Genomic DNA, 19,000 nt, shown 5'->3' with positions numbered 1-19,000 from the left:
GCAGGGGAAGGTGCCATGGGAAGGGATGAGGTGATGGGGGTAATGGAGGAGTGAACCAGGGTGTCGTGGGGGGAATGATCCCTTCGGAATGCTGACAGGGGAGGGGAGGGGAAGATGCGTTTGGTCGTGGCATCACGCTGGAGGTGGCAGAAATAGCGGAGGATGATCCTTTGGATGTGGAAGCTGGTGGGGTGGAAAGTGAGGACAAGGGGAACCCTATCGCGGTTCTGGGAGGGAGGGCAAGGGGTGAGGGTAGAGGTGCAGGTTGAAGGCCCTGTCAACCACAGTGGGGGGGGGGGGGGGGGGGGGGGAGTCCTCGAATTAGGAAAAAGGAAGGCATATCAGAAGCGCAGTTGTGGAAGGTTGCATCATCAGAGCAGATGCGTCACAGACGGAGAAACTAGGAGAATGGAATGGAGTCCTTAAAGGAGGTAGGGTGTGAAGAAGTGTAGTCGAGGTAGCTGTGGGAGTCGGTGGGTTTATACATTTAGTGATCTGTCTACATGAACTGCTAAATCTTTTTGAACCTTTTCACCATTTAAAAAAAATACTCGGAAGTATCCCTTTTTGCTTCAAAGTGGATCACCTCACTTATCTAGGAACATAGGAAGAGGAGGAGGCCATTTAGCCCTTCGAGCCTGTTCCACCATTCAATTAGATTATGGCTGATCTGTGATATAACTTCATTTCCCCATCTTTTCCCCATATCCCTTAATACCTTTGACTAACAAAAATCTATCAATCAGTTTTAATATCAACAATTGGTCTAGCATCAGTTGCCATTTGCGGAAGAGAGTTCCAAACTTCTACCCTCCTTCGTGTTTGAAGTGTTTCCTAATTTCACTCCTGAAAGGTCTGGCTCTAATTTTTAGACCATGCCTCCTAGTCCTAGACTTCCTAACCAGTGGAAATAGTTTTTATCTACCTTACCTGTTCCCCTTAATGTCTTGAAAACTGCAATCAAATCACCCCTCAACCTTCTAAATTCCATGGAATTCAAACCGTTTGTGTAATCTCTCCTCATAAGTTAATCCTTGGAGTCCAGGTATCACTCTGGTAACTATACACTGCACTCCCTCCAAGGCTAGTATATCCTTCCCTCAGGTGTGGTGTCCAGAACTGTTTGCAATGCTCTAGGTGTGATCTAACCCAGGCTTTGTGTAGCTGAAGCATGACTTCTACCTCCCTGTATTCTAGTCCTCTGGATATAAAGGCCAGCATTCCATTAGCCTTTTTGATTATTTTCTGTACCTGTTCATGATATTTTATCTATGTATCAGGACCCCCAGAGTGTGACATATTGAATGTGATAAACATAGGGGGAGGGGAAGTATTAAGGGGATTAGTATCCATGAAAGTGTATAATTCAACAGGGCTGGTTGAAATGTACCCCAAGCTGTTAAAAGAAGCCAGGGAGGAAATAACGGAAGGTCTGACCATAATTTTCCAATCCTCACTAGATACAGGTGTGGTGCCGGAGGACTGCTAACATTGTACCTTTGTTTAAAAAGGGAACAAGGGATAGACTGAATAATTACAGGCCAGTCAGTCTAATCTCGGTAGTGGACAAATTACTGGAATCAATTCTGAGAGGCAGAAACCCTCAACTCATTTAAAAGATACATGGACCTCATTTGAAGTGCTGTAACCTGCAAGGTTACGGACCAGATGCTAGAAGGTGAGATTAGATTGGGCGGCTAGTTTTTTCTGTTGGCGCAGACTCGATGGGCTGAATGGCCTCCTTCTGTGCTGTAACTTTTCTATGTTTCTATGGTTCTAGGCAAGATAGACTGTCACTTAGAAAAGGCACAGATTATTCAAGGATAGTCAGCATGGATTTGTTAAGGGAAGGTTGTGTCTGACTAACTTGACTGAATTTTTTGAGGAAGTAACAAGGAGGATTGATGGGGGTAGTGCAGTTGATGTGGTCTACATGGATTTTAACAAGGCTTTTGACAAGGTCCCACATGGTAGACTGGTTAAAAACAAAGCCCATAGAATACAGGGGAATGTAGCAAGCTGGATACAAAATTGGCTCAGTGGCAGGAAACAAAGGGTAATTGTTTTTGCGACTGGAAGGCTGTTTCCAATGGGTTCGACAGGGCTCAGTACTAAGTCCCCTGCTTTTTGTGGTATATATTAATGATTTGGACACAAATGTAGGGGGAATGATCAAGAAGTTTGCAGACAACACAAAAATTGGCTGCGTGGTTGTTAGTGAGGAGGATAGCTGTAGACTGCAGGAAGATATTGATGGACTGGTCAAGTGGGTGGAAAAGTGGCAAATGGAATTTAACGCAGAGAAGTGTAAACTGATGCAGTTGGGGAGGCAGTGGTGTAGTGGTAATGTCACTGCACTAATAATCCAGATTGTAGGCAAATGCTCATCTGTTTGAATCCCAGCATGGCAGATGGTGAAATTTGAATTCAATTAATAAATTTGGAATTAAAAGCTAGTGTAATGATGACCATGAAACCATTGATGATTGTTGCAAAAACCCATCTGATTTATTAATGTCCTTTAAGGAAGGAAATCTGCTGTCCTTACCTGGTCTGGCCTCCATGTGACTCCAGACCCACAGCAATGTGGTTGACTCTTAAATACTTTATGAAATGGCCTCACAAGCCACTTAGTTCAAGGGCAATTAGGGACAGGCAATAAATACTGGCCTAGTCAGTGATTCCCACAAACTAATTAAAAAAAAAGGCAAAGGAGTATACAATAAATGGGAGGATACTGAGAGGTGTAGAGGAAATGAGGGACTTCAAGGGGCAGCACAGTGGCGCAGTGGTTAGCACTGCAGCCTCACAGCCCCAGCGACCTGGGTTCAGTTCTGGGTACTGTCTGTGCGGAGTTTGCAAGTTTTCCCTGTGACCTGCGTGGGTTTCCTTCCACATGCCAAAGACTTGTGGGTTGATAGGTAAATTGGCCATTGTAAATTGAGTGAAGGTGGGAATGCGAGAGGGAAATGGGATTAATGTAGGATTAGTATAAATGGGTGGTTGATGGTTGGCACAGACTCGAAGGGCCTGTTTCAGTGCTGTATCTCTCTATGACCTTGGAGTGAATGTCCACAGATCCCTGAAGGTAGCAGGACAGGTCGATGAGGTGATGGAGGAGGCATATGGAATCCTTTCTGCTATTAGTTGAGGCACAGAATATAGGAGTATGGAGGCTATGCTGGAACTATAGAAAACACTAGTTAGGCCACAACTTGAGTACTGTGTGCAGTTCTGGTCACCCCGTTACAGAAAGAATGTAATTACACGAGAGAGGTTACAGAGGAGATTAACGAGGATGTTGCCAGGACTGGAAAATTTCAGCTATGAGGAAAGATTGGATAGGCTGGGGTTGTTCTCCTTGGAACAGAGAAGGCTGAGGGGAGATTTGATTGAAATGTACAAAATTGTGAGGGGAGTGGATGGGAAGGGCCTATTTACCTTAGCAGAGAGGTCAGTGACTAGGGGGCATAGATTTAAAGTGATTGATAGAAGGATTAGAGAGGAGATGAGGAAAAAAAATTTCACCCAGAGGGCGGTGGGGGTCTGGAACTCACTGCCTGAAAGGGTTATAGAGGCAGAAAACCTCATCTCATTTAAAAGATGTCTGGATGTGCACCTGGAGCGCCATAACCTGCAGGGCTATGAACCAAGTGGGATTAGGCTGGGTGGCTCTTTTTTTCGGCCGGTGCAGACATGTTGGGCCAAGTGGCTTCTTTCTATGCCGTAAACTTTCTATAATTCTATGATTTAGAAAGTACCCTGTTCTTTCCCTTTTTAGGTCCAAAGTGGATGACCTCACATTTGCCTACATTGAAAACCATTTGCTACAGTTTTGCCCATTCGCTTAATCTGTCAATATCACTTTGCAACATTACCCTTTCATCCACAATGCTTATAATGCTGTCTATCTTTGTGTCATCAGCCAATTTGGATGTGTAGCTTTCTATCCCATCATCTAAGTCATTAATAAATACAGTGAATATATGATGTCCCAATACAGATCCTTGCAGGACACTACTAGTCACATCCTGCCAATTAGTGTACCTGCCCATTATCCCTACTCTCTGTCTCCTGCTGCACAGCCAATTTCCTAACCAGGTCAATAATTTGCCTTCAATTCCATGGGCTTCAACTTTAACTAACAGATCCTTACGAGGGATTTTATCAAATGCCTTCTGGAAGTCCAGAAATAACATTCATTGACATTCCCCTGTCCACCTGCGTTGGAAGTTTACTATGCCACCAATCATTGTGTCAACAGCAAATTTGAATATCTGCTCTCTATTGCATTATCTAAGTCATTAATGAACAGTTGGGGCTCCAGCACAGATCCTTGTGGGCCATGACTAGTCACTTCCCTCCAATTGTAATACCTATCCATTATGTCTACTCTCTGTCTTCTGCCACCTAATCTCCTAACCAGGTCAATAATTTGCTTTCAATTCCATTAGATATATTTTTAGTTAAAAGTCTCTTATGTGGAACCTTATCAAATGCCTTCTGGTCGTCCATATAAACTGCATCCTTAGACATTCTCCTGACTACTACTTTAGTTATTTCCTCAAACCTCTATCAAATCTCACCTTAATCTTCTCTTCTCCTAGGAGAACAGACCCAGATTTTCCAACCAATCCAAGTAACTGAAGTTCCCCATCCCTGGAACTATTGTCGTGAATTTTTTCTGCACCCTCTCTAATGCCTTAACATTGTTCCTAAAGTGTGGTGCCCAGACTGGACATGATACTCCAGTTGAGGCTGAACCAACGTTTTATACAGACTTATCATAACTTCCTTGATTTTTGTACTCTATGCCCTTATTTCTAAAGCCCAGGATCCCATATGCTTTAATAACTGCTTTCTCAACCTGTCCTGCAATCTTCAATCATTTGTGCACGTATACCCCCAGGTCCCTCTGCTCCTGCACCACCTATGGAATTGCACCCTTCAATTTATATTGCCTTTCCTTGTTTATCTACCAAAATGAATCATTTCACACTTTTCTATATTAAATTTCATCTGCCACTTGTCTGCCCATTACACCAGCCTATCTATGTCCTCTCAAAGTTTATCACTCTCCCTGCACCACCCCCCGCACCCCCCCACAGTTCACAACACTTTTAAGTTTTGTGTCATACGAAAAGTTTGAAATTGTGCCCTGTACACCCAAGTCTAGGTCATTAATATATATCAAGAAAAGCAGCGGTCCCAACACCAATCCCTGGGTTGGTATATACTTTCTTCCAGTCCAAAAAACAATCATTCACAATTACTCCCTGTTTCCTGTCACTCAGCCAATTTCATATCTATGCTGCTACTGTCCTATTGGTTCCATGGGCTGTAGCTTTGCTGACAAGATATCAGGTTGATAATAGAGTCATAGTAGCACAGAAAGAGGCCATTCAGCCCATCAAGACCATGCAAGCTCTCTGTAGAGCAATCCAATCAGACCCATTCCCCTGTTCCATCCCTGTAGCCCTGCAAGTTTATTTCCCTCAAGTGCCCATCCAATTTCCTTTTGAAATCATTCATTGTCTCTGCTTCCACTACTCTCGTAGGCAGTGAGTTCCAGGACATTACCACTCGCTGCATAAAAAAGTTCTTCTTCACATTTTCATAATACAAATGAGAACCAGGCTCAATATTGAAAGTTCAGAAATGAAGTGAAAAAAGAAATAAGAAAAGCAGAGAGTATGAGAAAAGATTGGCAGCAAACATAAAAGGGAATCCAAAAGTCTTCTATTGGCATATAAATAGTAAAAGGATAGTAAATGGAGGGGTGAGGCTGATTAGGGACCAAAAAGGTGATTTAGGCATGGAGGCAAACGGCATGGCTGGGATACTAAATGAGTACTTTGCATCTGTTTTTACCAAGGAAGAAGATGCTGTCAAAGTGCAAAGAGGAGGTAGTTGAGACACTGGATGGACTAAAATTGATAAAGAGGAAGTATTAGAAAGGCTGGCTGTATTTAAAGTCGATAAGTCAGCAGACCTGGACCAAATGAAATGCATCAGAGGATAGTCAGGGAAGTAAAAGTGGAAATTGTGGAGGCGCTGGCTGTAATCTTCCATTCCTTTTGTGAGACCACACCTAGAGTACTGCATATAGTTTTGATCTCCTTATTTAAGGAGGAATATACTTGTATTGGAGACAATTCAAAGAAGGTTCACTAGGTTGATTCCTAGGGTGAAGGGGTTGTCTTATGTGGAAAGGTTGAGCAGGTTGGGCCTATACTCATTGGAGTTAAGAAGAATAAGAGGTGATCTGATTGAAATGTATAAGATTCTGAGGGGGCTTGACAGGGTAGATGCTGAGATGATGTTTCTCCTTGTGGGGAAGTCCAGAACTAGGAAGCATAGTTTCATAATTAGGGGTCGCCCATTTAAGATGGAGATGAGGATCAATTTCCTCTCTCAGAAGATCATTAATCTTTGGAATTCTGTATCCCAGAGTGTGGAGGCTGAGTCATTGCAAATATTCAAGGCTAAATTAGACAGATTATTGAATTATAGTGAGTCCAGGGTTACAGGAAACAGGCAGAAAAGTGGAGTTGAGGTTAAGATCAGATCAGCCATTACTCCTTCCCCTACTACTTATGTTCTCCTTAGATACAGGGTGCTGCCAGAGGACTGGAGAATTGCAAATGTTACACCCTTGTTCAAAAAAAGGGTGTAAGGATAAACCCAGGAACTACAGGCTAATTAGTTCAACCTCAATGGTCGGAAAGCTTTTATAAATGATCATCTGGGGCAAAATTAATAGTCAATTGGACAAATGTGGATTAATTAAGGAAAGCCAACATGGATTTGTTAAAGGCTATCGTGGTTAACTAACTTGAAGTAGTTTTTTGATGAGGTAACAGAAAGAGTTGATCAGGCTAATGCGGTTGATGTGATGTACATGGACTTCTAAAAGGCATTTGATAAAGTGCCAAGTAACAGGCTTGTCAGCAAAGTCAAAGTCCATGGAATAAAAGGGACAGTGGCAGCAAGGATACAAAGTCAACTGAGTGACAGGAAAAAGAGTAGTGGTGAATGGTTGTTTTTCGGACTGGAAGAAGGTATTTAGTGGGGCCCCCCAGGAGTTGGTATTAGGACCACTGCTTTTCTTGATCTATGTTAATGTCCTAGACTTGGGTGTACAGGGCACAATTTTAAAATGTGTAAATGACACAAAACTTGGAAGTATTGTGAACTGTGAGGCAGACAGTGTTAGACTTCAAGAGGACATAGACAGGCTAGTGGAATGAGCAAACACGTGGCAGATGAAATTTAATGTACATAAATATGATGTGATAACTTTTGGTGGGCATTACGACCTCAGTGAGACCGTTATCATTAAAACATGAGATATGAACCCCAAAACCAACTTAAAGAATTGCACAAGATTTCACGTTTTAAGACTTTTATTATAGCAACTAAACTAAAAGAAATCCCCATTAACCAAATAGTACTTTGTAAGTAGTTGATATCCCAAATTCCAAAGAAAGGTATTGTCTTTACTTATTAAAATAGTTGAAAACCTCACACCAAACTTATGTATTATACAGTTATTTTTGATGGCGAAATCCTTTGCAGTTAAAAGTCCCAAACTCCTCCCAGTAGCAATGGATTGGATCTCCCAGACCTTTTCAAAAATCAATTCCCTCGTCATTCAGCACTTCTGCTCAGAGGATGTCCACGAATAAGGCGATTCCTGGTAATCCTGCTGGCCTTCTACGTATCTGCAAGCTTCTACCTTCAAAACAGGTTCAAGTCCTCGCAGCCTATTACTGTATCAGGCTTCTGAGAGCGGTGTAATTTCTCTCTTGAGGCTGCAATCACTGGTTGTCTTCCTACAGCCTGATGTGAGGCTTCAACCGCTAAGTCCCCTTCTTACAGCATGCCTTGAGGCCACAACTGCTAGTTTCCTCTCTTACAGCCTGCCTCATTTCAGAAAGTCTGTTAAATTTATCTGGACTCAAAAATCAATAGCTTATTATCCTGTTCCAATCTGCAAGTCCAGAAATCTGGTTTCACAGAGCTACCTTGACTTTCCATTGTTCCAGTGCTTGGTACAGTTGCAACTTCTGAATCACTGACCCAAAAGTCTGGGAGGGAGAAACCCATTGTTCTTCAGGTGTTACCCCTGCATTCTCTGTTTTTTTCAAAACAAAGTCTTTGATCTGTGTTCTCTGTTGTCCTGGTAACCAAGACATCTGTCTTGTCCTTTCGTAGAGTGGATGTCATAGTCATAGTCATAGAGATACAGCACGGAAACAGGCCCTTCGGCCCACCGAGTCTGTGCCGACCAACAACCACCCATTTATACTAATCCAACATTAATCCCATATTCCCTACCATGTGATGTGAGGTCACCTGACCTTCCAGACTCCATCTTAAGCTTTTAAAAATCACAATTTAAAAAAAAATCATGTTACAAAGTCCAGTGTTCATAACAGTATGAACAGTAAGGAGAGGCAATATAAAATAAAAGATACAATTCTAAAGGGGTGCAGAGGCAGAGGGACCTGGAGGTGTGTGTGCACAATCATTGAAGGATGTAGGGCAGGTTGGGAAAGTGGTTAATAAGCCATACGGGATCCTGGGTTTTATAAACAGAGGCATAGAGTACAAAAACAAAGAAGTTATAGTGAACCTTTATAAAACACTAGTTCAGCCTGAAGTGGAGTATTGTGTTCAATTCTGGGCACCACACATTAGGAAGGATGTGAAGGCTTTAGAGAGGGTGAGGAAAGATTTACGACAATGGTTCCAGGGATGAAGGACTTCAGTTTTATGGATTTTAAAAAATTCATTCTTGGGATTTGGGTTTTGCTGGTAAGGCCACATTTATTGGCCCATCTCTAATCGCCCTTGAGAAGGTGGTGGTGAGCTGCCTTCTTGAAACAATGCAGTCCATCTTTTTTTTTATTCATTCATGGGATTTTTTTTGGGTGTCGCTGGTCAGGCCAGCATTTATTGCCCATCCCTAATTGCCCTTGAGAAGGTGGTAGTGAGCTGCCTTCTTGAACCGCTGCTGTCCATTTGGGGTAGGTACACCCACAGTGCTGTTAGGAAGGGAGTTCCAGGATTTTGACCCAGCGACAGTGAAGGAACGGCGATATAGTTCCAAGTCAGGATGGTGTGTGACTTGGAGGGAAACTTGCAGGTGGTGGTGTTCACATGCATTTGCTGCCCTTGTCCTTCCAGTTGGTAGAGATCGCAGGTTTGGAAGGTGCTGTCTAAGGAGCCTTGGTGCATTGCTGCAGTGCATTTTGTAGATGGTACACACTACTGCCACTGCGCGTCGGTGGTGGAGGGAGTGAATGTTTGTAGATGGGGTGCCAATCAAGCGGGCTGCTTTGTCCTGGATGGTGTCGAGCTTCTTGAGTGTTGTTGGAGCTGCACCCATCCAGGCAAGTGGAGAGTATTCCATCACACTCCTGACTTGTGTCTTGTAGATGGTGTACATGCTTTGGGGAGTGAGGAGGTGAGTTACACGCCTCAGGATTCCTAGCCTCTGACCTGCTCTTGTAGCCACAGTATTTATATGGCTACTCCAGTTCAGTTTCTGGTCAATGGTTTTTTCTTATTCATTCATGGGATGTGGGCGTCACTGGCCAGGCCAGCATTTATTACCCATCCCTAATTGCCCTTGAGAAGGTGGTGGTGAGCTGCCTTCTTGAACCGCTGCAGTCCATGTGGGGTAGGTACACCCACAGTGCTGTTAGGAAGGGAGTTCCAGGATTTTGACCCAGCGACAGTGAAGGAACGGCGATATAGTTCCAAGTCAGGGTGGTGTGTGACTTGGAGGGGAACTTGCAGGTGGTGGTGTTCCCATGTATTTGCTGCCCTTGTCCTTCTAGTTGGTAGAGGTCGCGGGTTTGGAAGGTGCTGTCGAAGGAGCCTTGGTGCGTTGCTGCAGTGCATCTTGCAGATGGTACACACTGCAGCCACTGTGCGTCGGTGGTGGAGGGAGTGAATGTTTGTGGATGGGGTGCCATTCAAGCGGGCTGCTTTGTCCTGGATGGTGTCGAGCTTCTTGAGTCTTGTTGGAGCTGCACCCATCCAGGCAAGTGGAGAGTATTCCATCACACTCCTGACTTGTGCCTTGTAGATTGTGGACAGGCTTTGGGGAGTCAGGAGGTGAGTTACTCGCCTCAGGATTCCTAGCCTCTGACCTGCTCTTGTAGCCACGGTATTTATATGGCTACTCCAGTTCAGTTTCGGGTCAATGGTAGCCCCTAGGATGTTGATAGTGGGGGATTCAGCGATGGTTATGCCGTTGAATGCCAAGGGGAGATGGTTAGATTCTCTTTTGTTGGAGATGGTCATTGCCTGGCACTTGTGTGGTGCGAATGTTACTTGCCATTTATCAGCCCAAGCCTGGATATTGTCCAGGTCTTGCTGCATTTCTACACAGACTGCTTCAGTATCTGAGGAGTTGCGAATGGTGCTGAACATTGTGCAATCATCAGCGAACATCCCCACTTCTGACCTTATGATTGAAGGAAGGTCATTGATGACGCAGCTGAAGATGGTTGGTCCTAGGACACTACCCTGAGGTACTCCTGCAGTGATGTCCTGGAGCTCAGATGATTGACCTCCAACAACCACAACCATCTTCCTTTGCACTAGGTATGATTCCAGCCAGCGGAGGGTTTTCCCCCTGATTCCCATTGACCTCAGTTTTGCTCGGGCTCCTTGATGCCATACTCGGTCAAATGCTGCCTTGATGTCAAGGGCAGACACTCTCACCTCACCTCTTGAGTTCAGCTCTTTTGCCCATGTTTGAACCAAGGCTGTAATGAGGTCAGGAGCTGAGTGGCCCTAGCGGAACCCAAACTGAGCATCACTGAGCAGGTTGTTGCAAAGCAAGTGCTGCTTGATGGCACTGTTGATGACACCTTCCATCACTTTACTGATGGTTGAGAGTAGGCTAATGGGGCGGTAGTTGGCCGGGTTGGATTATTCCTGCTTTTTGTGTACAGGACATACCTGGGCAATTTTCCACATTGCAGGGTAGATGCCAGTGTTGTAGCTGTACTGGAACAGCTTGGCTAGGGGCACGGCAAGTTCTGGAGCACAGGTCTTCAGTACTATTGCCGGAATATTGTCAGGGCCCATAGCTTTTGCAGTATCCAGTGCCTTCATTTTCTTGATATCACGTGGAGTGAATCGAATTGGCTGAAGTTTGGCACTGTGATGCTGGGGACTTCAGGAGGAGGCCGAGATGGATCATCAATTCGGCACTTCTGGCTGAAGATTGTTGCAAATGCTTCAGCCTTATCTTTTGCACTGATGTGCTGGGCTCCCCCATCATTGGGGATGAGGATATTTGTGGAGCCACCTCCTCCAGTTAGTTGTTTAATTGTCCACCACCATTCACAGCTGGATGTGGCAGGACTGCAGAGCTTAGATCTGATCCGTTGGTTATGGGATCGCTTAGCTCTGTCTATCGCATGCTGCTTACGCAGTTTGGCATGCAAGTAGTCCTGGGTTGTAGCTTCACCAGGTTGACACCTCACTTTGAGGTATGCCTGGTGCTGCTCCTGGCTTGCCCTCCTGCACTCTTCATTGAACCAGGGTTGGTCTCCTGGCTTGATGGTAATGGTAGAGTGGGGGATATGCCAGGCCATGAGGTTACAGATTGTGGTTGAGTACAATTCTGCTGCTGCTGATGGCCCACAGCGCCTGATGGATGCCCAGTTTTGCATTGCTAGATCTGTTCGAAATCTATCCCATTCAGCACGGTGATAGTGCCACACAACACGATGGATGGTATCCTCAAAGTGAAGGCGGGACTTCGTCTCCACAAGGACTGTGCGGTGGTCACTCCTACCAATACTGTCATGGACAGATGCATCCGCGGCAGGCAGATTGGTGAGGACGAGGTCAAGTATGTTCTTCCCTCGTGTTGGTTCCCCCACCACCTGCCCCTAGGATGTTGATAGTGGGGGATTCAGCGATCTAGTGTAGGTACACCCAGATTATTTTTATGGAAGGAGCTCCAAGAATTTGACCCAGTGAAGGAACGACGATATAGTTCCGAGTCAAGACAGTGAGTGACTCGGAAGGAAACTTACAGGTCTTGGTGTTCCCATGCATCTGCTGCCTTTGTCCTTCTAGGTGGTAGAGGTTGCAGGTTTAGAAGGTGCTGTTGAAGGAGGCTTGGCAAATTGCTGCCATTGTGCACCGGCGTTGGAGGGAGTGAATGTTTAAGGGAATGAATGTTTAAGGCAATGGATGGGGTGCTGATCAAGCGGGTTGCTGTATCCTTGATGGTGTTAAGCTCCTTGAGTGTTTTTGGAGCTGCACCTATCCAGGCAAATTGGAGAGTATTCCATTACACTCCTGCCTTGTGCCTTGTAGATGGTGGACAGGCTTTGGGGAGTCAGGAGATGATTTCCTTGCCACAGAACTGTTTCCAATGGCTGAAGGGCCAATGAACAGAGGGCACAGATTTAAGGTAATTGGCACAAGAACCAGAGGCAACATGCTTTTTCACACAATGAATGGTTAGAATTTTGAATGCACTGCCTGATACAGATTCAGTAGAAGCCTTCAAAAGGGAATCGGATAAATACTTGATGAAGAAAAAATTGCAGGGATATGGGGAAAGAGCAGGGAAATGGGGCTAATTCAAAGAGCTGATACAGGCATAATGGGCTGAATGGCTTCCTTCTGTGCTGTAGGAAAGATAAGTTTATTACTTGATGTTTCTGGTCTAAGACCCTTCCTCAGGACTGGCAGTCAACTGACTTTTGGTTTGTCCAAAGAATCATCCTGACCTGACTAGTGTTTCCAGCTCCTTCTGTTTGTGTTCTTGTGGAAAGCACCTGTCTTCTGATCAATGCTTCCTTTCCATCATACGGCCAACATAGGAAACTCAAAAGCTGACAAATTGCGTCCTGTTGATCCATTGCTCAACGTTCTGGCACTCCAGCATGCCACATCACTGCCTTGTATTTCACTGTTTTTAAAAAATGGTTTTGTGTACAAGGCAACCTAATCCCCAATTTAATTACTTTTAAAGACAGAAGGAGGGAGTCCTCAGAGACCTGAACCTGAAGATTTGGAGGCAGGAAAGAAAGAGTCTCGAAGACTCATTCACTTTTCAAGTGGAGAAACCATAGAGGAATACAGCACTGAAGAGGAGCTTGAAGAGGAGCAGAAAGTGTTAGAGAGAGTCGATCGAGTAAGTGGCATAAATGGGTCATTTTCTGGTTGGCAAGATGTAATGAGCGGTGTGCCAAAGGGATCAGTGCTGGGCCTCAACTTTTTATAATTTATATAAATGACTTGGATGAAGGGACCAAACGCATGGTTGCTAAATTTGCTGATGGCACAAAGATAGGTAGGAAAGTAAATGAAATTGTCCATTTTGGCAGGAAGAATAAAAAAAGCATATTATCTAAATGCTGAGAGATTGCAGAGCTCTGAGATGCAGAGGGATCTGGGTGTCCTGGTGCATGAATCGCAAAAGGTTAGTATGCAGGTACAGCACGTAATTAGGAAAGTTAATAGAATGTTATTGTTCATAGCAAGGGGAAACGAATACAAAAATAGGGAGGTTATGCTTCAGCAATACAGGGCATTGGTAAGACCACATCTGGAATACTCTGTACAGTATTGGTCTCCTTATTTAAGGAAGGATATAAATGCTTTGGAAGCAGTTCAGAGAAGGTTTACTAGACTAATACTTGGAATAGGCGGGTTGTCTTATGAGGAAAAATTGGACAGGCTAGGCCTGTATCCGCTGGAGTTTAGAAGAGTAAGAGGCGACTTGATTGAAACATATAAGACTCTGAAAGGTCTTGACAGGGTGGATGTGGAAATGATGTTTCCTCTTGTGGGAGAATCTAGAACTAGGGGTCACTGTTTAAAAATAAGGGGTCGCCCATTTAAGACAGAGATGAGGAGAAATGTTTTCTCTCAGAGGGTCGTGACTCTTTGGAATTCTCTTCCTCCAAAGGCGGTGGAAACAGAGTCTCTAAATATTTTTAAGGCAGTGGTAGATAGATTCTTGAGAAGCAAAGGGGGTGAAAAGTTTTCGGGGGTAGGGGTAAATGTGGAGTCGAGGTTACAATCAGGTCAGCCATGATCTTCTTGAATGGCGGTGCAGGCTTGAGGGGCCGAGTGGCCTACTACTGCTCCTAAGTGCCTAACAGCAATCGGAATGCAGTTATCCAATAATTCAATCATTTCTTGCAGCAAAAAAATTTATCCAATAATTGAATTGAACAACTTTGAATTAGGAGCAGTAGACTGTATAGTTAGACACATGTCCTTTGTACACTAGCTACTCATACACCCTTCAGTCTCCCATACCACTGCCAGATTTATATATCTTCACCAGTTTACCATACACCCCACCAGCTTCCCATGTGCCCCACCAGCCATAGTGCCACAAGCAGGTGCCCATAGATCAACAGTCCATACATGCCCCAATAGCTTCCCATACCCGCACCAACTTCCCATACACCCCACCAGCTACCAATAGCCTTCACCAGCTACCAATGCCCTCCCACCAACCTCCCATACACCGCATCACCAATACATCCCACCAGGTTCCCATACAGCTCATCTCCTATACACCCAACCAGCTTCCCATACACTCCCACGAACTTCCCATACACCCCACCAGCTACCAATACCCTCCACCAGCTTCCCATACTCTCCCACCAGCTTCCTATACACTATTTGGGGGATGTGGGTGTCGCTGGCTAGGCCAGCATTTATTACCCATCCCTAATTGCCCTTGAGAAGGTGGCAGCGAGCACAGTGGCGCAGTGGTTAGCACCGCAGCCTCACAGCTCCAGCGACCCGGGTTCAATTCTGGGTACTGCCTGTGTGGAGTTTGCAAGTTCTCCCTGTGTCTGCATGGGTTTTCGCCGGGTGCTCCGGTTTCCTCCCACCACCAAAAGACTTGCAGTTGGTAGGTAAATTGGCCATTATAAATTGTCCCTAGTAGAGGTAGGTGGTAGGGAAATATAGGGACAGGTGGGGATGTTGTAGGAATATGGGATTAGTGTAGTATTAGTATAAATGGGTGGTTGATGGTCGGCACAGACTCGGTGGGCTGAAGGGCCTGTTTCAGTGCTGTATCTCTAAATAAAAATAAAAAAATAAATTTAAAAAAAAATAAACTCTACAGTGCTGTTAGGAAGGAAGTTCCAGGATCTTGACCCAGCGACAGTGAAGGAACGGCGATATAGTTCCAAGTTAGGATGGTGTGTGGCTTGGAGGGGAACTTGCAGGTGGTGGTGTTCCTATGCATTTGCTGCCCTTGTCCTTCTAAGTGGTAGAGGTCGCGGGTTTGGAAGGTGCTGTCGAAGGAGCCTTGGTGAGTTGCTGCAGTGCAACTTGTATATGGTACACACTGCTACCACTGTGCATCGGTGGTGGAGGGACGGAACGTTGAAGGTGATGGATGGGGTGCAGGTCAAGTGGGCTGCTTTGTCCTAGATGGTGTCAAGCTTCTTCAGTGTTATTGGAGCTACACCGATCCAGGCAAGTGGAAAGTATTCCATCAGTCTTCTGACTTGTAAATGGTGGACAGGTATTGGGGAGACAGGAGGTGAGTTGCTCGATGCAGAATTCCCAGCCTCTGATCTGCTCACTCCTTCCCCTCCCTCCCAGAACCGTGACAGGGTTCCCCTTGTATTCACCTTCCACTCCACCAGCCTACACATCCAAAGGATTATCCTCCGCCATTTCATCAACCTCCAGCATGATGCCACCACCAAACACATCTTCCCCTCCCCTCCCCTGTCAGCATTCCGAAAGGATCATCCCCTCCGCAACACCCTGGTCCACTCTTACATCACCCCTGACACCTTGTCCCCCTCTCACGGCACCTTCTCATGCAATCGCAGGAGGTGTAATACCTGCCCTTTTACCTCCTCTCTCCTCACAATCCAAGGCCTCAAACACTCCTTTCAGGTGAAGCAGCGATTTACTTGTACTTCTTTCAATTTAGTATACTGTATTCGCTGCTCACAATGCAGTCTCCTCTACACTGGGGAGACCAAACGCAGATTGGGTGACCGCTTTGCGGAACACCTCCGCTCAGTTCACAAGCATGACCCTGAGCTTCCGATTGCTTGCCATTTCAATTCACCACCCTGCTCCCATGCCCACATTTCTGTCCTTGGCCTGCTGCAGTGTTCTAATGAACATCAATGTTAGCTCGATGAACAGCACCTCATTTCTGATTCGGCACTTTACAACCTTCCGGACTGAACATTGAGTTCAATAATTTTAGAGCATGACTGGCTCTTTTTTATTATTATTTTATTTTATTTTGTTTTATCATTTTTCTTAACCATGTGCCTGTCTTAAACTTGGTTTTTCATGTTTATGCTTTTGGACAGAGCTGTTCATTATCCTGTCATTAATACTCTCTCTGCACTAATGCTTTGTCTTTCACCAAACCATTAGCACACTCCCTTTGCCTTTTCCCCATGACCTTGCCAATTCATCTATCCTGCCCTCTGACCTATCACACACCTTCCCTTTTGTTCTCTTGCCCCCCACCCCCGCTTCACTTGCTTAAAACCTATTACATTTCTAACCGTTGACAGTTTTGATGAAAGGGCACAGACCTGAAACATTAACTCTGCTTCTCTCTCCACAGATGCTGCCTGACCTGCTGAGTATTTCCAGCACTTTCTGTTTTTATTTCTGATCTGCTCCTGTGACCACAGCATTTACATGGCTGGTCCAGTTCCGTTTCTGGTCAATGGTGACCCCAGGATGTTGATAGTGGGGGATTCAACAATGGTATTGCCATTGAACATTTGAAAGTCAAGGGGAGATGGTCAGATTCTCTCTTGTTTGAGATGGTCATTGATTGGCACTTGTGTGGCGCGAATCTTATTTGCCACTTATCAACCCAAGCCTGGATGTTGTCCAGGTTTTGCTGAATATGGACATGGGCTGCTTCAGTAACTGAGGAGTTGCGAATGGTGCTGAATATTGTGCAATCATCAACGAACATCCCCACATCTGACCTTATGATGGAGGGAAGCTCATTGATGAAGCAGCTGAAGATGGTTGGGCCTGGGACACTACCCTGAGGAACTCCCTCAGTGATGTCCTGGAGTTGAGATGATTGACCTCCAACAACCACAACCATCTTCCTTTGTGCTAGGTATGACTCCAACCAGTGGAGAGTTTTCCCACTGATTCCCATTAACTCCAGTTTTGCTAGGGCTTCTTGATGTCAAGGGCAGTCACTCTCACCTCACCTCTGGAGTTCAGCTCTTTTGTCCATGTTTGGACCAAGGCTTTAATGAGGTCAGGAATTGAGTGGCCCCTGGCAGACCCCAAACTGAGCGTCAGCAAACAGGTTGTTGCTGAGCAAGTACTGCTTGATAGCACTGTCCACAACCCCTTCTATCACTTTACTGATGATCGAGAGCAGACTGATAGGGTGGTAATTGGCTGGGTTGCATTTGTCCTGCTTTTTGTGTATAGGATATACCTGGGCAATTTTCCACATTGCTGGGTAGATACCAATGTTGTAGCTGTACTGGAATAGCTTGGCTAGGGGCGCGGCTAGTTCTGGAGCACAAGTCTTCATTACAATTGCCGGAATGTTCTCAGGGCCCATAGCCCATTACCCGAATACGCCACTAGCATCCCATGCCATCCCACCAGCTTCTCAAGCTCCTCATTACCCAAACACTCAACCGGCTTCCCATACACCCCACCGGCTTCCCATACACCCCACCGGCTTCCCATACACCCCACCGGCTTCCCATACACCCCACCGGCTTCCCATACATCCAACCGGCTTCCCGTACATCCAACCGGCTTCCCGTACATCCCCACCAGCTTCCCGTACATCCCCACCAGCTTCTCGTACATCCCCACCAGCTTCTCGTACATCCCCACCAGCTTCCTATACACCCCACCAGCTTCCCGTACATCCACATCAGCTTCCCATATACCCCCACCTGCTTCCCATATACCCCCACCAGCTTCCCATATACCCCCACCAGCTTCCCATAAACCCCACCGGCTTCCCATACATCCCCACCAGCTTCCCATATACTCCCACCAGCTTCCCATATACCTCACCAGCTTCCCATATACCTCACCAGCTTCCCATACCATCCCACCAACTTCCCATACACCCCACCAGCTACCAATACCCTCCACCAGCTTCCCATACTCTCCCATCAGTTTCCATACACCCCCATTACCCATACACTCCACCGGCTTTTCATACATCCCTACCAGCTTCCCATACACCCCACCGGCTTCCCATACATCCCCACCAGCTTCCAATATAGTCCCACCAGCTTCCCATACCATCCCACCAGCTTCCCATACCATCCCACCAGCTTCCCATACCATCCCACCAGCTACCAATACCTTCCCACCAACTTCCCATGCACCCCACCAGCTACCAATACCCTCCCACCAACTTCCCATACACCTCATCAGTTACCAATACCCTCCCACCAACTTCCCATACACCTCATCAGCTACCAATACCCTCCCACCAACTTCCCACACACCTCACCAGCTACCAATACCCTCCCACCAACTTCCCATGCACCCCACCAGCTACCAATACCCTTCCACCAACTTCCCATACACCCCACCAGCTACCAATACCCTTCCACCAACTTCCCATACACCCCACCAGCTACCAATACCCTCCCACCAACTTCCCATACACCTCACCAGCTATCAATACCCTCCCACCAACTTCCCATACACCTCAGCAGCAACCAATACCCTCCCACCAACTTCCCATATACCTCATCAGCTACCAATACCCTCCCACCAACTTCCCATACACCTCACCAGCTACCAATACCCTCCCACCAACTTCCCATACACCCCACCAGCTACCAATACCCTCCCACCAACTTCCCATACACCTCACCAGCTACCAATACCCTCCCACCAACTTCCCATACACTCCACCAGCTACCAATACCCTCCCACCAACTTCCCATGCACCTCACCAGCTACCAATACCCTCCCACCAGCTTCCCAT

At 45.9% G+C, this 19,000-nt stretch overlaps 1 pseudogene; it reads left to right on the top strand.

Annotated features, from left to right (window-relative positions):
• Positions 1-19,000, top strand: part of LOC137367176 (protein FAM177B-like) — an 89,225-nt pseudogene that overhangs the window by 28,231 nt on the left and 41,994 nt on the right.

Source organism: Heterodontus francisci, chromosome 3, assembly GCF_036365525.1.
Source record: "Heterodontus francisci isolate sHetFra1 chromosome 3, sHetFra1.hap1, whole genome shotgun sequence".
NCBI classification, from domain to species: Eukaryota; Metazoa; Chordata; class Chondrichthyes; order Heterodontiformes; family Heterodontidae; genus Heterodontus; species Heterodontus francisci.
Note: the sequence above shows the minus strand (reverse complement) of the source record. Positions and strands in the feature narration are given on the sequence as shown.